The sequence below is a fragment of the Chrysochloris asiatica genome, unplaced genomic scaffold (genome assembly GCF_000296735.1).
Source record: "Chrysochloris asiatica unplaced genomic scaffold, ChrAsi1.0 scaffold00140, whole genome shotgun sequence".
Lineage (NCBI taxonomy): Eukaryota > Metazoa > Chordata > Mammalia > Afrosoricida > Chrysochloridae > Chrysochloris > Chrysochloris asiatica.
The window spans coordinates 4,730,750-4,756,424 of NW_006408658.1; the positions used below are offsets into that span (position 1 = coordinate 4,730,750).

Consider the following 25,675-nt stretch of genomic DNA (forward strand, 5'->3'; position numbering starts at 1 on the left):
CATCGGACATCAGCAATTATATCTCTCATTCCACAGCCTCTTCTGAATCCAGCTTGAACCTCTGGAAGCTCTCTGTCTATGTATGATTGTAGCCGTTTCTGTGTTACCTTTAGCAAAACTTACTCGCTTGAGATATCAAAGAGATTGTCTGATGATTTCCGCATTCCATTGGGTCACCTCTCTTTGGAATGGGCACAAATGTGGATCTCTTCCAATCAGTCAACCAGATAGTTGTCTTCCAAATTTCTTGGCAGAGATGACTGAGTGCCTCCTGTGCCGCCTCCTTTCTTGAAAGATTTCAATTTTCATTCTATCAATTCCCGGTGCCTTGTTCTTTTTCCAATTCCTTCAATGCACTTTGGACTTCCTTCCTGAGTGCCATTGGCTATTGATCATATGCTACCTGTAGAAATGGTTGAACATTAACCATTTCCTTTTGGTACAATGACTCTGTGTATTTCTTCCATCTTCTCTTGATGCATTCTGTATCATTCAATAATTTGCCCAGAGAATCTTTCAATATCGAAAGTCGAGGCTTGAATTTTTTCTTTAGTTCCCCCAGTTTGAGAAATGCTGACTGTGTTCTTCCCTTTTGGTTTTCTAGTTCCAAATCTTTGCATATTTTAATATAGTGCTTGGTTTTATCTTCTTAAGGTGATCTTTGAAATTTTCTGTTCAGCTCTTGGACCTCTTCAATCCTTACTGTTTATAACTAGAATAGAGTTGTATTTCAAATTAAAAAAAAAAAAAAAAAAAAAAAAACCTGTACCAACCCATTTCACCTCAGTAATGCCCAGGATATTGATGTTTTTGCATTCCATTTCATTTTAACAACTTCCAGTTTTCCTAGATTCATAGTTAGTCCCTTCCATATTCCAATTATTAATGAATATTTGGAACTGTTTCTACTAATTCTGAGCTGTGCCCTATCAGTCAGTAAATAAATGTTCTTAAAGCTTTACTCCATTAGTGTAACCATGGTCAATTCTATTTTAGAAGACAATTCTTCCCAAGCCTTATTTTGAATGCCTTCCACCTGAGGGGCTCATCTTCTGGCACTATATCTGACAATATTCTGATGCTCTTCATCATGTGTCAATATTCATATTCAATATTTTGGTTCAAACAGAGTTTCACTGCTACTACAAATAAGGTTTTCCAGTGGCTAAATATGCAGAAATGGTAGAAGTCTGCCTATCCTTCTTCCGAGCCTATCTTAGTCTGGAAGTTTAGCTGAAATCTGTCCACCATGCGTATCCTGTCAGCATTCAAAATATCAGTGGAATAGCTCCTAGCACCACAGCAACACACAGTGTGACAAACTTATAGACAACTAGTTGATATATATTTTTCTGTTGTTAAGTGCCGTTGAATCGGTTCCAACCCATAGAGACCCTGAATAGGGTTTCCAGGGAGTGGCTGTTGAGCTTGAACTGCCAACCTTATGGTTCAAGCTGACATTACAGTCCAGCATGCTATATCAGGATACACACACACACACACACACACAGAGAGATGAGGGTGAGTCAAAAATTATCCACACTCTGGCTGTAGAATTTATTTTAATCAACTTTTAGAAAAAAACAAATCCATCATATTTGACATAATTTCCTTGCTTTTTAATACATTTTATCCATTTGTCAACAAGATTTATTTCCTTATTCAAAACGTTTTGGACTGAGCTGTGAGCTACAAATATCTATTCATTTCTTCATTAGAGGTGAGTCTTCATCCTCAAAGGGCTGCTTTCAGGGGCTCATACAGATGAAAGTCCAATGGAACAAGATTAGGAGTGTAGGAAATGTGCTTTAATACCTTAAAAAGAAGTTTTGCAGAGTGTCAATAATGTAGGCAGAGATATGTAGACATGCATTTTCATGCAAGATCACAATGCCCTTGGATAGAAGTCCTCTGCTTTTAATCTGAAGTTTAGGCTTCAACTCTTTAGTGAGTATTTTACTCTAATGAATACTGTTGATTGCTGAACTTTTCCTGATAATGCTCCAATGCTGGCCCTTGAGAACACCAGAACATCAATTTTCCAACAAATAGTTGAATTTTAAACTTTTCCTTGTTTGGTGATTGAGGATGTTTCCATTCCACATTATGCTGTTTACTCTCAGGCTATTGGAGATGAATCCATCTTAACAAATTTTTTTAAAGAAACTTTTTCCTTTGAGTATTGGTCCAGTTCTTGTTTGCAGATACACAAATGCTTCTGTTTATGCTCTTCATGAGTTTTTTCATTACTCATCTTGTACATTTTTTTAAATTGTGAACTTAGTGATATTCAATGGGGACTCTATCTGATCCCCGCCCCTGCACACTTTTACACTAAACTCCTTCTTGAAAACGTGTAAGCCACTCACTTCATGCCTTTATTGCCCCCTTATTTTAGGTAGCCAATGTCTAAGTTGCCCATCCCTATCTACCTGCTATACATAAGGGATAGGATTGATACATGATCTGAAGACTCCTTCCCATTGTGTTGGTATTTTGAGCTAGTAGAGTAGCCCTAGTGTGGCGCTGTGGTCTAATGCTTCAGACCGCAAAGTTGTTTGAACTGCAAGGTCAGTGGCTCAAGCTCACCAGCTGCTCCTTGGAAACCCTATACAGGGTCGCTATGGGTTGCAATCGACTCAATGGTACTTAACAACAACAACATTCATGAGTATAGGTCAAGTTCATCAAATTGTAGCAATTTACACTTGTTTCCTTTATCTTTTTTTTTTTTTTTTTTTGTTTGTTTTAAATCTTCCTCTAGCTCTGATTATCAAGTCATAGAGGCTAGGTCAAATGAATTGTTGTTGTTGTTATTAATGAGTGCTATCTGCAAATTTAAGGAGCTCTGGTAGCGTAGTGGTTACAAATTGGGCTGCAAACCTTAAGGTCAGCAGTTCGAAACTACCAGCTGTTCCACGGGAAAAAGATAAGGCTTTCTGCCCCTGCAAAGATTTACAACCTTGGAAACCCTGTACAGGGTCACTATGAGTGGGAACTGACTCCACGTCACATAACAACAACAACAACTGCAAATTTGGGTGTTCTTGAGCATCTCCCCTCAGTTCATATTATCTGGATACTTCACTCTCAGCTTTAACCCTCTGTAGCTATGTCCTTATTCATGGGCTCAGGAACCCCCAGGTCTCATCACACTTTGGACCAACCAGCCTTTCCTCTTCTCTCTCTCATCTCCAGGTCAATGGAAGTCTATGGAATGTGGTTGAACTCAGCCTATTTCTTCATTGCTGCCTTTCCCCCACTTCCACTCATCAGTAGACCAACATGGTCGCCAGCAAGCTTCCATGCCTGCTCATGTATTCCCTTTGATTTTCAGTCTTGAAGGGGGATTTGTCCTGAAGTTACTTGATTGCTTGCCTTGTACAAATTTTTTGAACCCAAGTCAGCTGTGGATTATTTTATAGGCAAAGCCATGGCTGATTTGCAAATGATTTGCCACATCATGCACAGTAACCTATCTAGTCAGCAGAACCATTTCACATGTGTGCTCAATGTTGTCATCAGCAATGGGCATAGATGGGTTTTAAATAAAAAACCAGAGTGCAGATAATTTTTGACTCACAGTTGTATGGACTCCTGGTATGACACTGGAAGGATCAGCACTGGACTGCTAACTGCAAGGTTGGTGATTCAAATCCACCAGCCACTTCTCAGAAACTCTATAAAGGCTTGAAGGCACTTGCTGTGGGTTAGTGCCTCAGACTGCAAAGTCATTTGAACTGCAAGGTTAGTGGTTCAAGCTCACCAGCTGCTCCTTGGAAACCCTATAAAGGGCCACTGTGGGTTGGAATAGACTCAATGGCACTTAACAATATATATACTTATGCTGTTGTTGCTAAGTGGCATCGAGTCGGGATCTGACTCATAGCGACCCTGTACAGGGTCTCCAAGCAACAGCTGGTGAGTTGGAACTGCCAGCCTTAATGGCCCAAACTGACATTGCAGTTTACCGCAATAGCCGGCAGCGCCACTCTCTCTCTGTCTCTCTGTACATATATACAGAGAGACAGAGAGAGAAAGAGAAAGTGAGAAAGTCCTGGTGTAGCATTGTGGGTTAATGCACTGGACTGCAAAGTCAATTTGAACTGCAATGTTGGTGGTTCAACTCACTAGCCACACCTTCGGAAACCCTATACAGGGTTCCTATGGGTTGGAACTGTCTCAATGGCACTTTACAACAACAACTGTATATTTATTTTATTTATTCTTTTTGTCCTTTTCTTACTAAACAGCAGGCATTTATTCTGTTGTGTTACTACTATATGGATATCACCTAAAATAATGTGTGATTCATAGATGGCCAATACATATTTGTTGAATATAACAGTAATGGACCATAAAATTGATTCATCCTTCTGAGTGCCCAAAACAGTATCCACTGCTCACAGAAAACCTTTACATTATGGTGTTGTTGTTGCTAGGTGTCATTGAGTTGGTATTGACTTATAGCAACCCTATGCACAACAGAATGAAACACTGCCCGGTCCTGGGCCAACCTCACAATTGTTGCCACACTTGGTCCATTGATGCTTCCACTTTTCCAATCTATCTCACTGGAGATCTTCCTCTTTTTCTCTGACCCTACACTTCACCAAACATGATATCCTTCTCCAGCAATTGGTCCCTCCTGACAATATGTCTGAAGTATGAGAGATGAAGTTTGGCCATCTTGTCTTCTAAGGAGCACTCTGGCTGCACTTCTTCCAACAAAGATCTGTTGGTTCTTTTGGCAGACCATGGCACTTTCAATATTCTCCTTCAAAACCATAACTCAAAAGCATCAATTATTCTATGGTCTTTCTTATTCACTGTCCAGCTTTCACATGCATATGAGGTTATTGAAAATACCATGGCTTGGGTCAGGTGCACCTTATTCCTCAAGCTGGCATCTTTGCTTTTCAACATTTTAAAAAAGTTTTGTGCAGCAGATTGGCCTGATGCAATATGTCATCTGATCTCTTGACTGCTGCTTCCATGAGTGTTGATAGTTGATCCAAGAAGAATGAAGTACTTGACAACGTCAATCTTTTCTCTATTGATAAGAATGTTATTTATTGGTCCAGTGGTGAGGATATTTGTTTCCTTTACATTGAAATGTAATCCATACTGAAGGATGGTCTCTTTGATCTTCATCAGTAAATACTGTAAGTCCTCTTCATTTTCCTGAAAACTTAGCTTTAGAGCATTCTATGAACAATTTATTTCTCCTCTATTTCTGTCTCCTCATCAATAAAATAGTACAAGAACTTCATTTGGTATTAGGACTAAAAACAACTGAAACTGATTTGGCAAATCTAATTTTTACAGGTTTCAAAGTTGAGATAAATAAGACAATAAATATGCATGGTTTTATATAAATAAGCAACAGAAAAGTGATGCTGAATCTATTAGTGTCTGCCCTTTAAATTTTCATCTTTGCTTTCCATGACAGGAAACTTTCAACCTAATGAAATGACAAATTTCGGTGTGATGCAAAACATTTCTTCATTTTAGTTGTTCTTGTGTGCTGTTAAGTCTATTCATTGGATAGTGTCTACACAAAACTGACCCATAGGATAGTGCAAGTATTTTAAACATTAAGCTATTATGATAAACATCACAATTCACTGATTTACATTTAAACATTGCAAAACCAAACCAAACTCATTGCCTTCAAGTTATGTATAATATTGAGTCAATATAATAATTGTATGGAGGCTCAGGTGCACTGGTGGCACTGCATGATAATCACTGGACTGCTAACCACAAGGTCAACAGTTCAAACCCTCCAGTTGTTTTATAGGAGAAATCTGAAGCTTTCAGCTTCTGCAAAGATTTACAGCCTCAGAAATCCTCTGCAGGGTCACTGAGTAGGAACAAACTCAAAAGCACCTACCAACAGCAATGTCATCTGTACAACTGTAAGAAGATGCATCCAGATTTAATGCAGTTGGTATTTATTATGGGACTGAGATGAACATTAACACAACTATCATGATAATCTCATGATAAGGAGTTTAGACTCAATCTAAGCAATCCTGATGGAAAATGTGTAATCTTCCTACTAAATTAAAAACATTTTCCCTAGGAAATGTACTAATCTAAGAAGCATTATTCTAAGTGATTGAATCTGAGTCTAGAATAAGGACACAGAGTATCTATATCAGTTGGTGACATGGGATAAGCACTGGACTTCTAACTTCAAAGTGGGTGGTTCAAACACAGCAGCAGTTCCTAGAAGCCATAAATAGGGTGACTATAAATTGGAACTGACTCAAAACACACAACAGTAACAACAATCTATATCTGGTGACATTCAATTTCACTGGGAAAAGAGTTAATCCAGATCTCAGAGTTCTGTTATCTCCAACTACCTCCAGGGAGTTCCAACACATGTAGTTTTTACTCTGGAGGCTGTGGCTTACATTACAAAATAGGATTCTACCTAAGTAAATGGAAGTCCAAAGAATATGGGGGAAGGTTAGTTAACCTCTAGACATGTCTGCTGGTGAGTAAGGTTTTAGAAGCATGATTCTTATCCCTAGCCAGTTGAGCACAAAAAGGGAGTGGGGGTAATAGGAGAGGAGGAGGTAGGAAAATAGTGACTTGAGTGGTAGGAACAAGAAAACGGACTGTAAATCAGTTGATGATAATCTCTTGTGTACACCTTTAGTCTTACATAGTAAAAGTGGAAAGAAACTAAATTGCTTTGTGCTGCTCATATGTCTTTTAACATTGTTGCCATTTTCTCTGGGTTCTAGAACTTTGATCTGAATAATGTCTTTTCACATCGTTAAGGTTCTACATCTTCATATTTTCTGTCCTATCTCTCTTTCTATTCAAATTCTCTCTTAACCTAATTTAAAGATTGAATAAATTGATTCCCAGAAAAGCCTGTGTTTTTCATGAAGGTAGAACATACCTCAAAGCTAGAATTTACCTTAAACTATTCAGGAACTATCCCTGAATAATTGCAACCTAAAAAATATGCCTAAGCCTTTTACTATGTTCCCTTAACCAGAAGGTACTCCTAATCATTTTTTGGAATGATGTAGTAACCAAAGATTCATGCCAGTTGTTGTGCATATGTCTAAGGATAAGATTTTCATATGTACCCTGCTATAAGCTTATAATGCACATTATCAAAAGCTGTGATTGGAGATAAAAGGGAGACTTAGGACCTACTGTTTGATTTACTATTGTGAAGATTATGCAACAAGTCACTACCAAGCTCACTACAATCCTTTATTTCACCAACCAGTAACTATGACTACATTTTCTAAAAATCCATGTATTCCAGGCTTTCCTTGTAATGTAAGCATTTTAGTTTCATTTCATAAGTAAGGAACTTTAGACTTAGAGAAAGAGCAGAGCCTAGGTCCCATGGCCAATGGAAAATATAACTTGACCTCTCTGTGCCATTTCACATATACTAAGAAGCCCTGGTGTGGCATTGTAGGGTCAGCACTGCACTGTGAACCATAGTTCATCAGTTCACAGCCACCAACAGCTCCTTGGAAACGCTATACAGGGTTGCTATAAGTTGGAATTGACTCAATAGCACTTAAAAACAACAAAAAGTCCCTGGATGGTAGAAATAGTCAATATATTTGGTACAATATGGTACAAACTGAAAGATTCTAGTCACCTAGAGGTGACTTGTTAGATAGGGCTAGCAGTCATCTTGCAAAAAGTAAGTCATTGTAAGTCCTAGAGCAAAGTTATACTCTGAAGCATGGGTCAGAGTTGAAGCAACAGGAACTGTCTTTTTGTTTGTTTATTTTTAAGATGTATTAATCTAGCTGAATCTAAGTTAGAAGAATTCCAGCTGTTGGATTCCACCTCATTTCTCCCTCCAAATCCCTTCAATTTAAATACAACTCCTTGATATAAGCATCTTTGTTCACATCAAAGATATTTTCTTCATATTTCTTAAAACTTTCCAAGAGATACTCTTCTATTCTGTCATCCTAGTATTTCTTTGTCTATGATTAATAACTCACAATACCTTATTAGCCCCTGGAAAATACTTCCAGCTCTTTTATTGTATGGATTGGATTGTCTTCCTGGCTGATGATTCTTCTAGATTTTGTAAATTCATATTTCTGCTGAGCATTTCTAATTGCTAGAGTTTCTGTTTGGTGTCTTAATATCTATCTAGAATAGACTCTTGCTCAAAGTGTGTTTATAATTATTAAGTTGATAGATCATGGAGGCAACTATATAGTGAGAGATGATACTTTGAGAGTCACAGAGTCGTGTATAAATTTTCTCCCTTTATCTAGCAATTGTACAATGTATTATAATGTTTGTCTAGAGTTAATGTGTACCTTTCTTTATTTCCTTATAGTAATCAGAAGGAAGATGCTTTAGAATGATGAGGCTCTGTTTGCTTATCATCAAGGCAGAAATGGAAAAGGATGGGCACATTCCGTTATACACTGAACTTGAGTAAGAGGATCATGAAGGACAAAAGCCATTAAGGCTTCCTTATTAAAATAATAATAAATCTCTGAGTTTGGCATCAGAAAGGAGAGATAGGAAAAATACTATGGGATGAGAAATAGTCTTAGGGCTTAAGCACTGGGAGGCCTGCATGTATCCAAAATTATTTTTAAAAGTTCTGATTCACTAAATGTGATATCTTTGAAGATTGTATTATATATGCTCAGCTCAAATATGCTGTACAGGCACAATCATTTTGACTTCCATCATGTTGACACTGTGTTCCTTGTTCTTTATCCATAAATGATGCAGCTCTAAATAATTTTCTGTACAACAATAAAAAGTATTTTCAGGACTGTATTTTTGTACCCAAATTTCAAAATGATTTTTGAATGCATTGTTAAATTTAAAACACTTATTTGTGTAACTATTTTAACCAATGAACTTTATATTTCATGAAAAACAAATTTCCTTTAAATCATAAATTGCATTGGATCTTATCACAGAAACTGACATACACATGGAAGACACTCAGTCAGTGTTTGTTGAATTTAATTGAATGGAACTGATGAGCTACATTGCAATCACATGCATACATTTACCATTAATTTTGTGTACTTTCAGGCTACTGCATTTTTAAACTCAGAACTGTGAAGTCAAGCCCATACCAAATGCATGAATAAAAGCATCTATGAAGCCCTCCACTGCTAAATGAAAACAAACAGTGGCTCATCCTCACTAGAGGTGGTCATGAAAATTATAAGCAAGCACTAGATTATTTACCATGTACCTGAACTCCTTATCAAAAATAACTTAACTTTTTACATTGCTATGTTAATGTCTAATGATATGGTATGCCACTGTGGATATATGATAAAAATGTCAGAAAGCTAGACTTTTTCTCCATGAATAGAATTATACAAAGTTGATTGTTATTGTTGTTATTAAGTGCCATCGAGTTGGTGGTTTGGACTCATAATGACTCTTTATAAGGTTTCTAAGGAGCAGCTGGTGAGCTTGAACCACTGACCTTGAGGTTCAAATCAACCTTACAGTCCAATGCATTAACTCACAGCTCCACACCAGGACTCCAAAAAGTTGGTAATTTTAGTAAATGTATAGTCTCTGCTATTTTTAAGATATGTTTGATTGTTTATTTGATGATCCTGTTCTTATGGGGTCTGACTTACTGGAACCTTTGTGGACAAACTTTGTATTCTAAATGGTTTGTCTCTCCTTTTCTTTTTCTTTTGGCTACCTTATGGAGGATTTTCACGGTTATGGAAAGTTGCAATGATCAAATATGTGTCCATTTCAGCATTATTTCTGTATTTTTGTTTTTGTAGTTCCATGTGATATCAGCCTGTATTTTCCAGTGACATTGCTAACATTACATACACTCAGGCCTTAAAGATAAACTATGTTTGTGAAATTCCGGGGGAAAGGGAACACTAAATTTGTTGCTATATTTTGATCATAGGACTTCTAGGGTCTTTTAAAAGTCACAACAGTGGACCCAAATGATCATGAAGATGGTACAAGATATTGTTGTTGTTGTTAAATGCCATCAAATCGGTTCCAACTCATAGCGACCCTGTATAGTTTCCTAGGAGTGGCTGGTGAGTTTGAATTACTGACTTTGCAGTTCAAACTAACCTTATGGTCTAGTGCATTATCCTGCAACATCAGGAGTCCAGCAAGAACTAGGCAGTATTTTATTCTGCTATGCGTGAGTTGGAGTTGACTCAATGGTAGCTGTCAACAACAGGAACTCTTTGTTTGTTTGCTTTAAAACATTTGTTGTTGTTGTTGTTAAGTGCCCAAGAGTCAGTTCTCATTTTATTGTGAATTGAGTGAAGGTTTACAGAGCAGATCATTAGTTTTACATGCAACAAATCATATACTTTGCTTCATTACAATGATTGTAATCCCCTCCATGTACCATTGGTTAATAGTATCTACCGCTCTTCATTTTAAACTCTTGCACTTCCTCATGTCTCGTTGTTGTTGTTGTTAGGTGCCATTGAGTCGGAACCGACTCATAGCAACCCCATCCACAGTAGAACGAAACAATGTCTGATCCTGGACCAACCTCACCACCGCTGCCACACTTGACGCCATCAATGATGTCACCTGGCTGATCCACTTCGTTGGGGGTCTTCCTCTTTTTCTCTGACCTTCCACCTTACCCAGCATGACATCCTTTTCCAGTGACTGTTCTCTCTGGACAATGTGTCCAAAGTAGGAGAGAAGAAGCTTAGCCATCTTGGTCTCCAAGGAGCACTTTGGTTGTACTTCTTCCAAAACAGATCTATTGGTTCTTTTGGCAGTCCATGGCACTGTCAGTATTCTCCTCCAACACCACAATTCAAAGGCATCAATTCTTCTATGATCGTCCTTATTCACTGTCCAGCTTTCGCATCCATATGAGGTTATTAAAAATACAATGGCTTGGGTCAGGTGCACCTTAGTCCTCAAGCTAACATCTCTGCTCTTCAACACTTTAAAAAGTTCCTGTGCAGCAGATTTGCCCAATGCAATACATCGTCTGATCTCTTGACTGCTGCTTCCGTGAGTGTTGACGTTGATTCAAGAAGAATGAAGTCCTAGACAACTTGAATCTCTTCTCCGTTGATAAGAACTACCCCCATTTTTCCTCTACAGTCACCCTCTTTTTTAAAAAAAAAAAAATTTTGTGTGAATTCAGTGAAAATTTACAAACAAGATCATCAATTTTACATTCAACAAATAATACACTTTGTTTCATCTCAATGATTGCAATTCCCTTCATGCAACAACAGTTATCATGCTTCCTCCCTGTGATTTCTATTTCCATTCCAGCACCTTTCCATCCCTTCTGAACTTTATGCTTAGATAAATGTTGTCCTTTTGATTTTTTAAAAAAATGTTTTATTGTGAATTATGTGATAGTTTACATGGGAGAACATTGGTTTTACATTCATTCTATCATATATCGTCTCATTGTCATGGTTAAAATTCCCTCCATGCAATCTTTCCCCCGTACCCCCCAGGTCTTCAATACACAGTTGTTCTCCCTCTCTGGATCTAAAGTCTCCAGGTGCTCCATCACTCCATGTCATCATCTCTGGCTCCATTTCAGGCATCACTGCTTCTCTGGGTAGGGTCCCGCTCTCTGCTCTTCTCCCTTGATGGTCCTAGGGACCTCCGCTCCTAGACTGAAAAGTTAAGCACTGCGAGCCTTTTGTTACAAAGCATCTACCTTTACATTTCCAACCCTCACAATCAGTCCTGATAACAATTATTCACTATTGTATCACAAGAGACCCGTCTGCATTTCATTGCATCAGCCCCGGCTAGTCAGATTGAATACTACACACTGGAGATTCTACCTTCCTCCAGGCCCTCTGGATCTAGGTTCCCTCTTGAAAGCTTGTAAGCCAGTCACTTCTTGCCTTTGTAGCCCCCCACCCCCCATTTTGGGTAGCCAATGTCCAAGTTGCCCATCCCTGTCTACTCTGTGTGTGGAGGGGGTAGGAATGATTCTTGTTGTTAGGACTTGTTCCCTCTTTTGAGCTACTGCTTCCATAGGTGTAGGTCAAGTTCATCAAATTCCTTTTGATTTTTAAATGACTGACCATTCCGTGGTGAGCATACCTCACTAGTATTGTTGTCGCCCCTATTTCATCTTAGCTTTCTAACCAGTAAACCCAATCTTTTTTTAATTATTATTATTTTATTAATTTTTAGTTTTGTTCCACATTTTTTCCCACTGTATCTGGGACCTTTTAATGTGATCCCTTTCAGAGAAGTTGTCAATCTCCCTCTTGTATCTTGCTTGCCGTGTCATCAATGTTAACATGTGTCTGCCCTCTAGCCTATAAATAATTTTCCTTCCTTCTACCACCCCCAAGAAACTCTGGTAGTGTAGTGGTTATGATTCGGGCTTCTAACTTCAATGACCACAATTTGAAACTACCAGCTGTTCTGAGGGAGAAAGATGAGGCTTTCTGTTTACATAAAGATTTATAGCCTCAGAAACCCTAGGCAGGGTCTCTGTGAGTCAGAACCAACTCCACAGCACATCACCTCCAGCACCTGGTAACCATGATAGGTTGTTTCTTTTATCAAGAAAACCTTTTCTTAACTTTTTGCAACATAGGTCTCATATAATATTTGTCTTTCTGTGATTGACTAATTTCACTTAGCATCAGTCAGATTCATCCATTTGTAAGATGTTTCACAGATTCCAACAATAGGCATTTTTAATAAGTCAATATTCATGTGATGTTTAAGAGAGGATAAGTTTCATAAGTGTTAAGTGTTGTCCATTTGGTTCCAAGTCATAATGACCCTGTATAGGATTTCTGAGGTTAGGCTAGTGGGTTTGAGCTGCTTGACTTGAGGTTAGTAGTCTTGTGCTTATTCTACAGCATCACACCAGAACTCCATATAGCGTACTTTAGAACATAGTCCTTGTTTGGCTTATTCTTGGTATAATATCTTTGAAATGTATCCATGTAAAACATCAAGAAAAACAACAACAAATATTTTTAAGTCAATCAGAGAAAAAGAATTCCTACAAATTAACCAAACACCCCTGCTGTCATGTGGAATCCAACTCTAGTGACACTAGAGGACAGAAGAGAAGTGCCCATAGGATTTCCAAGGCTGTAAATCTTCACAGAAGTAAACTGCTTCATCTTTCTGGGTCAGTCAGTAGATCAAAGCTTAACTTACTGTGCCACTAGGATGCCTATTGATCAACAATAGACTCCTTTATAAAACAAATAATAAATTCCATAAGACTGTAGGTTAAGAAATTCTAACAATCTGAGAATGGGTTTGTGTAGCAAAATAAACGATCAAGATTGAGTGTGAAAGAAAGAAAATTGAAAAAGAATAAATTTCAGAGATTTTAGCACCAGAAGACTCTCACTAAATAAATTGGTAAGTATGTACTTAAGAAAGAGTATTTATTAAAGAAGGAATTTTGTTGTTGTTAAGTGCTGTGGAGTTGGTCCCAACTCATAGCTACCCTTTATAGGATTTCCAAGGAGTGGCTGATGAAAGAAGGAATAGCACAGTCCAAAAGAAATTTTGAAATCTGTTGATAAATTTTTAAAATGTGATCCAAATGTCTGTGATTTTATATAACTGTTGGTTTTCAGTTTTTCCTGTTTTTAACCTAATTTTTCATGTTTTTAAATTCCGTAAGACTGTAGGTTAAGAAGACCTACCCATCCAAGAGTGGGTTTGTACAGCAAAGTAATTGATCAAGATTGAGAGTAAAAGAAAGAAAGTTGAAAAAGAATAAATTTCAGAGATTTTAGCACCAGAAGATTCTCACTAAAGAAATTGCTAAGTATATACTTAAGAAAGAGTATTTATTAAAGAAGGAATGTTTCTTCTTTATAAATAAAAACAACAACCACCTCATTTTTTATTTTTATTTTTTTAGAATCATATTCTTGATGTACATGGTAATCCTACTGCATCAAAACTTAACTGAGGAGACTGCTGGAATAGAATTCAGCAGTGGCATTCAGAATGCTTATCAAAAAGGATGTTGTTGTTGTTGTTGTTAAGTGCCGTTGAATCGGTTCCGACCCATAGCGACCCAGTACAGGGTTTCCGAGGGTGTAAATCCTTACGGGAGTAGAAAGACTCATCTTTCTCCCACGGAGCGGCTGGTAGTTTCGAACCACTGACCTTAAGGTTCGCAGCCCGATTCGTAACCACTACGCTACCAGAGCTCCTTTTACTATGAAGTAAATCGAACTACATGTATTTGTTTGTCTTTTTAGCAATCTTTGATTTGTATGTGTCAGCTATTTTGAATATGTTTTTAATTTTGAATATTGAGAGAAAAGCAATGAGGATGGAAAATATAGTCAGACCAATTTCAATGCCAAAATGTCATGGAAAAATGCCATAGAAGTATAGACTTAACAATCATGGGTAGACTCTAAATGTTCATACAATTTACTTGTCTAGAAAGGGATATTGCAATTTTGTTATCAAGCTAAGACATTTTTCTTAGAGCATAAAAATAAATATGACACAGTTAACTAGACCCAACATCACATAATAGAATGGGTGGGTGATAAAGTAGAATATCCTCACAAAAAGAGGAGTCTGCAATGCATGAATAAGCAGAAAATTAAGGACTTCAGTGTCATCAAAATGTTCAAGAAAAAGACAGTTGAAGTTATAATTTCTATAACCCTGAGACATTCAGGCTATCATTTTCTTTAATGACAGATTCAGGTGTGTAAGCAAATGAAAACTTTTAAGCACACTACATGATACTCATAGTAATCAAGTTTAAGTGACTATTTCTGAGAAATCTAAATTAGTACTTTCATTATTTGGGAAGAATATTTCAGTTGTACGCAGATAATCTGTAGTTACATCAATTAACATATATGATATGTCTTTAGATAAATTCCTTCCCACAGAAAAGCCTTAGTCATCTGGCTCTTAAAGGGGGTGCTTGGTGAAAAGCCAAAGACTAAAAGAGATACTATAAAGTTTTTCTTCAGCTATTACTCACTAGCAAAGGATTTATTTCGGAGACTTCGAAAAACTGAAAACTTTAAGGAACCTGTCCCTTATCCTTTTGGTCCTCACCCCATAAATAATTGGATTCACCATGGGTGGAACCAGAAGATAAATGTTGGCTACAAATATGTGGACATGGGGAGCCACATGCTGTCCAAACCTGTGGGTGAGAAAGGAGAAGAAAGCTGGGGTATAGGACACCAGAATGACAAGAACATGAGATCCACATGTACCCAGGGTTTTGAGTCGGGCATCCTTGGATGGGAGGTGAAAGACAGTGTGGAGTATGAGTATATAAGAACAAATTATCAGTATGAAGTCCACGCCCCCAGTAAGGAAGGCAACACTTAGGCTGTAAACTCTGCGGATTCTTGTCTCAGCACAGGCAATTTTGATGAGGGCCATGAACTCACAGTAGGTGTGAGAAATGATATTGGTTTTACAATAGGGGAGCCAGCGCAGTAGGAAAGGATGCGGACAGAGAAGCACAGTGCCCCGGAGTACAATGGCAAGACCCACCCACCTTATCACTGTGTGTGTCAATATCATTGAATGTCTTAAAGGGTTACAAATCGCTACATAGCGATCAAAAGCCATGGCTAAGAAGAACCCAGATTCCATGGTGGAACAAGAATGAATCAGGAACACTTGAGTAAGACAGGCTTCAAAGTGAATCTCTCCACTATTGAACCAGAAGAGGCTGAGAAGTTTTGGTATAGCTGTAGTGCACACAACTAGATCAGCCACAGCTAGCATGCAGAGGAAAAGGTACATTGGTTCATGAAGGCTGGGGTCTGTTTTGATGATAAACAAAAGGGAAAAGTTGCCAAGTAAGGCCAAAAAGTAGACCACACAGAAGGGGATGGAGATCCAGATGTGAGCAGCTTCCAACCCCGGAATGCCAAGGAGAATGAAGCTTGATGGATGGACATCAGTCTTATTATATGCTGACATAACAAGCGTCAGTTTAAACGTTCTCTTCATTTATTTTCCTATAAAATAGCCAAAATAATCATTTACAAGTTTTGACCTCTCTGATTAATGAAATGATCCAAATATGCAGGAAATGTCAGATCACTGAATAATTACAATGCTTGTAAGTGTTTAAGTGAAAATTATTTCATAACTTGGCAGGTGCCACCTAATATTTCAGCCTCACTCTGTCTCTAAAAGGGTACCGCATGAATCAATTATCTTCAGGTTATCTTCAGTGAGAATTGCAGCAAGTATTTTGTTTTCTTTATATCGATAGACTGAGCTTTATGAATCTCCTTATTCACAAACAGAGCACTTTTAGTAACTTTTATTTATATACTGTCATAGATTGTTTTCATTTATCTATATTTGTAGCTTGCAATGTGATTGATATATAAATGTTGAACAAGGGGAAATGTCTAAGGAGTAACTCTGAGGTAATATTTTAAAAAAGTTTTAATCTCCTAGGGAGAAGCGTGCACTCATGACACTTTAGGATATGCATTGGACTTCCAATCACAAAGTCAGCAGCTCAAGCACACCAGACTCGCTGTGATAGAAAGATACGGATTGCGATCCAACTTGACATCACTTAACAACAAAAGGGAGATTGCAATTTAAAGAATGTGTAAGAGTGATGGGTTGATGGGTTTGGAGTGCTTAGTAAGAAATACTGTAGTTTTAACAAAATTAATAGCAGTAAATAGGAGGGATGACAGGTAGTTTTGACTAGAGGGTAGGATCCTAATTTTTAAGATTTTAGTCATAATAGTTTTGAGTCATATCAAGTTAGAGAGTATGGCCTTGAGAATGAATAATTAAAATCAGGGATGCCCTAAAGATTGCTGTTGTGGAGGTTATTCAGAAGAACATGGAACTTATTCAGGATGATGGCAGGAGTGAAGAATCACCTGATGACTTTGTGGCAGGAAATGAATAGCTTAGTGCACTGTGCATGGCTCTCCACCAGCCATAGACTGTGTGTTCCTCCTAACCTTAGCCTGAAAAACTGCAACAATATGATTATAACCTGTATTATTAATATCTTTGGCTCCTTTTGTTTCTGTTAGAGTTTAGTCTGACTCATAGTGATCCTCTGTAAATAGAAGGAAGCACTGCCTAATCCTGTACCATCCTCAGAATCACTATGATTGAGCTCATTGGTTCAGCCATTGGGTCTATCAACTTTGTAGAGTCTCTTTCTCTTTTTCACCAATGCTTTATTTCTCCAAGAATTCTCTAAAGACTGATCCCTCCTAATAAAACATCCAAAGTACCTAAGACAAAATCTTGGCAGTCTTGCTCCTGAGGAGCATTCTAACTGTACCACTTCCAACACAGATTTGCTCATTCTGGCAGTCCACTATATATGCAATATTCTTCACCAATGCCATAATGCAAAAGCATCATTTTTTCCCTTTGATCTCCTTTATTCACTGCCCAGCTTTTCAATATATATGAGGTTATTGAGCAATCCATGGCATATCTTAGTCCTCAAAGTGCCATCTTTGATTTATAACACTTTATAAATCTTTTGAATCAGAATTTCCCAATGCAATAAGCTGTTTGGTTTCTTGAATGCTATTTTCTTGGAATTGATTATGGATCCAAGTAAAGTGAAATCCATGACAACTTCAATGTTTTCCCTGCTTATCATGATGTCATTTATTGGCCCAGTTGTGAAGATTTTTGTTTTCTTGGTGCTTAGATGTAATCCATGATGGAAGCTGTAGTCTTTGATATTAAAGAGTAGGTGCTTTAAGTCCTCTTAATTTTCAGTAAGCAAGGTTGTGTCATCTACATATAGCATGTTGTTAATGAGTCTTCCTCCAATCCTGATGTGTCTTCGTATAATCCAGCTAATCAGGTTATCTGCTCAGAATACAAATTGATTAAGTATGATGAAAGAATACAACCCTGACCCACAATATTCCTGGGTGGTGCTGTGGGTTAAAGCACTGGACCAAAAGTTCAGTTTGAATCACAAGGCGGGTGGTTCAAACTCACCAGTCACTCCTTGGAGACCTTATACACAGTCACTGTGAGTCAAAACCGACTCAACAACACTTAACAACAATAACAATGCCATCTTATTCTGTCTGAATGACTGCATCTTGATCAATGCACTGGGTCAGCATGAGCACAATTAAGTGTTCTGGAATGCCTATTCTTCACAGTGCACATTCATACAATAATTTGGGATGGTCCACATTGACAAATGTTTTTTCACAGTTTATAGAACATAGATAAGTATCTTTCTGGTATTCTCTGCTTTCAGCCAAGATCTATCTGACTTTAGCAACGATATCTCTCATTCCACATCCTCTTTTGGATCTGGCTTGATTTTTGACAGTTAGATATTGATGGAAGAGTTCCAACACCAACTCATGAGTCCTCTTGACCCAGTATTCCGTGTTGTTGTTGACCGAGCTCCTCACTACACATCTACCCGATCCACCATCTAATGAGGTAGTGTAGTGGTTAAAAATCTGGCTGCGAACTCCACAGTCAGACGACATATTGCACTGGGCAAATCTGCTGCACAGGAACTTTTTAAAGTATTGAAGAACAGAGATGTCAGCTTGAAGACTAAGGTGCGCCTGACCCAGGCCATTGTGTTTTCAGTAGCCTCATATGGATGCAAAAGCTGGACAGTGAATAAGGAAGATCGTAGAAGAATTGATGCCTTTGAGTTGTGGTGTTGGACAAGAATACTGAAAGTGCCATGGACTGCCAAAAGAACCAATAGATCTGTTTTGGAAGAAGTGCAGCCAGAGTGCTCCTTGGAGGCCAGGATGGCTAAGCTTCATCTCTCCTACTTTGGATACATTGTCCGGAGGAAACAATCGTTGGAGAAGGATGTCATGCTGGGTAAGGTGGAGGGTCGGAGAAAAAGAGGAAGACCTCTAACGAGATGGATTGGCCAGGTGGCATCATTGATGGACTCAAGTGTGGCAGCGGTAGTGAGGTTGACCCAGGATCGGACATTATTTCGTTCTGCTGTGCATGGGGTCTTTATGAGTCGGTTACGACTCGATGGCACCTGACAATATATTGATGACTGTTACAACCATTTAAAATTACTTTTAACCAAATTTTACTTGTGTATGTGATATTGATATTGTTTGATAATTTACACATCTGTTCAATAACCTTTCTTTGGAATGGGCATGAATATGGATCTTTTGCAGTCAATTGGCCAGGTAACTGTCTTCCAAATTTCATGGCACAAACTAGTAAGCAATGCCTTCATTGCAGTTTTGATTTCCTCCTTCAGTCATTTGGTTCTTGATATATGCTACTTCTTGAGGTGGTTGAATGTCAACAACTTCATTTTGTTAGAAACTCTATATATTCCTGCCATCTTCTTTTATGTTCCTACATTGTTCAATATTTTGCCAAAAAATCTTTCCATATTGCATCTTGAGACTTGAATTTTTTCTTCAGTTCATTGAACTTGAGAAGTGTCACTGTGTTTTTTTCTTATTTGTTTTCTAACACTTGGTCTTTCACATTCCATTATAATACTTTGCTTTGTCATCTTAAACAGGCTTTAGAAAATTTTTCTTCAATTCTTTTGCTTCATGATTTCTACCTTTTGCTTTACATATCCTATGTTCAAGGTGGAGTGATGGTGTGGCACTGTGGGCTAATGTGTCAGACTGCAAAGTCGGTGGTTCAAGCTCACCAGCTGCTCCTTGGAAACCCTATACAGGGTCACTATGGGTCAGAATTGACTTAACAGCACTTAACTACAACAACAACAATCCTATGTTCAAAAGCAAGTTTCAGAGTCCCTTTTGACATCCATTTTTTCTTTTGATTCTTTCTTTTCTTTTTTAATGACATTTTGCTTTCTTCACATTGATGTCCTTGTTATCCCTCAATTTATCTGGTGTTTATTAGTCATTAGTGTACAATGCATCAAATCTATTCTTGAAATGGTCTCTAAATTTAGGTGGGATATGTACTCCAGTAAGGATTTACACCCTCGGAAACCCTGTACAGGGTCGCTATGGGTCGGCTCCGACTCGAAGGCACTTAACAACAACAACAACATACTTAAGGCCATGTTTCTTTTTCATGGACTTGTTTTCATTTTTGTAAGGTTCAAGTATAATTTTCATATGAACAATTAATGTTCTGCTTCACAGTCAGCTCCAGGCCTTGTTCTGTTGGATGATGCTGACCTTACCCTTGGTCCCTTTTTACTGAATTAGCTAATTTGATTCTTGTGTATCCAATCTGGAGAGGTATACATCTATGTTGTTTGAAAAAGGTGTTTGCAGTAGAAAAGTACGTATTGTTGTTGTGTGATGTCAAGTCAGTTCTGACTAATATATATATGTGTGTGTGTGTGTGTGATTCTGTATAGGGTTTCTGAGGCTGTAACAAAAAGAGCCTCATTTGTCTTCAACAAAGCAGCTAGTGGATTTGAACTGCTGACCTTGTAGTTAGCAGACCAACACATAACCAACTATGCTACCAGTGCCTCTTGAAAAAGTAGTCCTGGCATAATTTTAACATGCACCAGTGTAGTTTCTATATTAAAGACCATACTTCCCATTTGCTAATTCTGTATTTCCAACTTTTGCAACTAATTATCAATCCTTTTAGGGTGCATGATTAATCAATTTCAGACTGCAGTAGGTTATAACAGTCTTTAATGTCTTCATTGTTGTCTATAGGTACCATTGAGCCAGTTCTACTTCATAGTGACCCTATGCACAACACAATGAAACACTGCTCACCCCTGTGACAGCTTCACAATTGTTACATTTGAGTACATTGCTGCTGCCACTGTGTAAGTCCATCTTCTTGCAGATCTTCATCTTTTTCATTGACTTTCCACTTTACCAGGCATAATGTTTTTTAATTTGTTTTGTTTCCCCCAGGGAATGCCCCACTTGATAACATATCTGAAGTATGAGAGACAAAGTTTTCCTATTCAAGCTTCTAAGGAGCATTCCAGCTATACATCTTCCAAGAAAGATTTGTTTTCTCTTCTGGTAGCCCATGGTGCTTTTTATATTCTTCTTCAACGCTACAATTAAATGCATCTGTTCTTTTTTGGTCTTCTTATTTATTATCTAACTGTCACATGCTATGGGGCAATTGAAAATACTATGTTTTGGGTTGTTGTTGTTACTATTAAGTAAAGTCAGTTCCAACTCATAGCAACCATGTATAGGGTTTCCAAGGAGCAGCTGTTAGAACCACCAACCTTATGATTAGCAGTTCAGTGCTTATCCTACAGTGTCATACCAGGACTACATGACTTGGGTTAGGTGCACCTTAGTTCTCAAACTGTTATCTTGGAACTTAAATGATTTAAAGAGGTCTTTTGCAGCAGATTTCTTGACTGCTGTTTCCATAAGTGATGATTAGGGTTCAAAGCAAAATGAAGACTTTGACAAATTCAATCCTTTGTACATTTACCATGATGTTATTAGTCTATTTGTGAGGATTTTTGTTTTTACTTGAGGTGCAGTTCATATTTAAGGCTGAGGTTTTTGGTCTTCATTAATATCTATTTAAAGTTCTCATCACTTCCAGTATGCAAGGTTGTATAATTTACATATCACAGGTTGTTAGTGAATCTTCCTCTGTCTTAATATAATCCAATTTCTTGGATTTTTTGCTGAGCATATAGATTGAATAAGTATGGTGAAAGGATATGACCCTGACAAACACCTTTCCTGATTTTAAAGCATTCAGTATCCCCTTATTCTGTCCTAACCACTGCCTCTTTGTCTCATGAACACAATTAAGTGTTCTGGAATGTCCATTCTTCACAGTGTTACCCATACTTTGCTATGATCCACACAGTCAAAAGCCTTTGCATAGTCTATAAAGCACAAATAAATACCTTTCTGGCATTCTCTGCTTTTAGCCAAGCTCAGTATGACATCGGCAATGATATCCTTAGTTTCATGTTTGCTTTTGAATCTGGCTTAAATGTCTGGCAGTTCCCTGTTGCTGTATTGTTGCAACCCTTTTAGAATTACTTTCAGCAAAATTTTACTTGCATGTGATATTGATGTTGTTGAATGATTTCTGGATTCTGTTGAGTCACTTCTCTTGGGAATGGACACAAATACAGATCACTTCCAATTGCTTGGTGAGATACTTATCTTCCAAAATCCTTGACATAGATGAGTGAGCACCTCTAGTGCTACACCAGTGTGTTGGAAACTTTCAATTTGTTTTATGTTGATTCATGCAGCCTTGTTTTTTCAATAATGCTTTCAGCCTACTTTAGACTTTTTCATTAAATACTATCAGAGTGCATTTCCCTTTTAGATTCTTAACTTCTGGTGTTGGCACATTTCATTGTAATATTTGACTTTGTCTTCTCAAGCTGACCTTTGACATCATCTGTTCAGTTCTTTTACTTCCTCATTTCTTCCATTCATGTTAGCTTCTCTATGCTTAAGAGCAAGTATCAATATCTCTTTTGACATCATTTTGGTTTTCTTTTATTTCCTTTTTTTTTAATGACCTCTTGCTTTCTTCCTGTATGATGATCTTGATGTCATCCCACAACTCTGGTCTTTGGTTATGGGTGTCTGCTGTATCATAACTATTCTTGAGATGGTCTTAAAATTTAGGTGGACTATATTCAGGATCATATTTTGACGCCCTAAGACTAGTTTTAATATTCTTCAGCTTCAGCGAGAACTTGCATATGAAGAATTTAAGATCTGTTCCACTGTCTGTCCTTGGTCTTGTTTTGACTGATGATATTGAGCTTTTCCACTTCTCTTCCCACAGACATAGTCAATTTGATTCCTGGGTATTTCATCTAGTGAAATCCATATGTATGGTGAATTGCCTTTTAGGCTGTTTAAAATCAGTGTTTGCAATGAAAAAATCAGTCTTGCAAAATTCTATCATGAGCTCTCCAGCATCTTTTATTTCACCAAGGCTATATTTACCAACCACTGATCCTTCTTTATTTCTAACCGTTACACTCCAATCAATAATTATCAATGCATCTTGATTGTACATTTGATCAACTTCAGACCAGAAAAGTTAGTGAGATTCTTCAATTTCATTATCACTGACTTTAGTGGTTGGTGCATAAATTTTAATAATTGTGGCATTAATAGGTCTTCCTTGTAGGTGTTTGGATATTATCTTATCACATTGTACTTCAAGATACATCTTAAAATGTTCTTTCTGACATTTCAAGAGAAGTGTAATGTCCTTTCTCTTGAATTTGTTGTTCCCGACATAGCAAACAGTATGATTGCCAGATTCAAAATTTCCAATAATAGTCCATTTCAGTTCGTTAATGCCTAAGATATTGATCTTAATGTGTTTTATTTCATTTTTGACAACTTTCAATTTTCCTAATTTCATCCTTTGTACATTCCATGCTCCAATTATTTTTTGCAAGTTTTCAGCAGCTTGCCTCAATTAGAGTTGTGCCCTATCCACAAATAAATGTCTCAACAGCTTTGCTCCTTTTACATCATTAATATAAACTCATCTTTGAGGAGGTAGGTCTTTCCCAGTCATGTTTGGATGCCTTCCAAACTTAGAGGCTCATCTTCTGGCACTATGGCTGACAATGTTCTACTCCTCTTCATGATGTTTCATCTTCTGACACTATATCCAACATCTTCCATTCCTGTTCATAAGGTTTTCAGTGGCTAACCATTTAGAAGCTGTCTCTCCTTTTGCCTAGTCTGTCTTATTCTGGAAGATCTGCTAAAACCTGTCTACCATGGGTGAACCTGCTGTTAGTTAAAATACCAGTGGCTTATCTTCCAGCATCAGAACAACACATAAGTCACCACCGTACAACAACCTGACAGAACAGTTGTGGCATTAGTGATTGCAAAAGTTTGAATAGCAGTTCTATTAACTAATCTTCCTTGTAGGCATATGAATAAAATCCTACCACTGATAATGTTGCTCTTTAGCTTAGATCATGATATCTTCTTTTTTGATGATGGATGAGACACCATTCCTTTTCAATTTTTCATTCATGGCATAGTAAGTAGACTATATATTTATATATAATTATCTAATTCAAAACAGGTAATATTACTTGATATTAGTTCATTAATGATGAGGATATCAATCGTCAAGCATTTCATTTCATTTCTGGAAGCTAGTAATATTTAATGCATTGCACATTCTAATTATTAGTGAATGTTTGCAGTTTTTTCTTTTCATTTTGAGTCATGTTGCACTGTGATAAATGAATATTCCCGAAACTTTACTCTAACATCATTCAGGTTGACTCTATTTTGAGGAATCAGTTCTTTAGCAGTTGTATTTTGAGTACTCATCTTCTGACAGACAATGTTATATAGTTTTTCCTAAGTGTTTTTCACTGTCCAATTTTTCAAGAATTGGATCACCTGGTCCTTATTGCTAGTTCTTAGTCTAAAACCTAATTACTAGTTCTTAGTCTGAAGCTCTGCTGAAATCATCTTTCTCCTGTGGAACAGCTGGTGGATTTGAACCACAGACCTTGGGGTTAGCAGACCAATACAGGACTCTCTGCCACTATATATATATATATATATATCAGTTTTTCCGTCAGTTTATTATACTCTGGTGGTATGTGTATTTCTGTAATGCTAGACGTTATGTCACCAGTATTTTACTTACCAAAACGGGTACCTATTGTGGACTTAGAAGGAGAGGCAGACCACTTCTGAAAAAATAGCCATGGACATTTTTATAAATAGCAGCACAATGTTGTTTGATTTGCTGCCAGAAGATGACCCTTTCATGTTGGAAGACACTCAAAGTATGATTGCTGAAAAGCTTATTCCTCAAAGTAAAGTTGACCTTAATGATGTGAATGGACCAAAAAGGCCTAATTTTATGATGAGGTAAAACTCAGAATTTGAAGAAAGAGCTTTAAACATCCATAACCATCTGAATGTAGAATATATAAAATATGAATATAGAAAAATTGGAAATAATTAAAATGAAATGGAATACATAAAAACCACTATCCTAGGCATTAGTTAGCTGAAATAGACTGAAATTGTAATGGCATTCTTCAGAAAAAATGTAAAGCAAGAAATACTTATGTGTTATGATGTTCCATGATTTATAAAATATTAAGGAATGGATTTGATTCTTTAAATATCTTCTCACACATTCTCTGCATGACATTTCTTCACATATAAAAAAACTCAGTGAATTTTTGTTTAGATCTGATTATTTTTCTCACATACCAACTTTTCTCAGATTATTTTATCACTGACACCCCTCCATAGCTGTCTTTGATATGTGCACTTACCTTTCATATTGTATTGTTTTGCAGATCTTTCTCCTTTATCATACTGCAAATTCCTACTGGATAGATGCCATGTATTATCATACATTTGTCTGTTTTTCCAATTAATGAATTAAGAAAGAGAAGAAAGAAAAAGAAGATAAGGGAAGAGTCTTATTATTTTTCTGATCAATGGATATAAATTTAAGTCAACCAATTATAACTTAATTACAACCACAAAACTTTAGTATATTAATAATTTCCTGATCATATTAAATTTTCCAGATATACCCAAGAATCAATGGCGAACAAAGGAGAACTCTGTCAACATTCTCTTCCTTGTATGAACACAGGATGAAGAAAAAGAATGGGGGAGGTAGAAACATAGCTCCTTTTGGGGAACAAAAAAAAAAAAAAATGACGGGGGGGGGAGTGCTTAAACTCACAGGGGAAGGAAAGGGAAGC

General features: G+C 37.3%; 1 pseudogene; it reads left to right on the forward strand.

The window, feature by feature from the left end:
- Positions 1–25,675, forward strand: part of LOC102818174 — a 31,549-nt pseudogene that overhangs the window by 1,533 nt on the left and 4,341 nt on the right.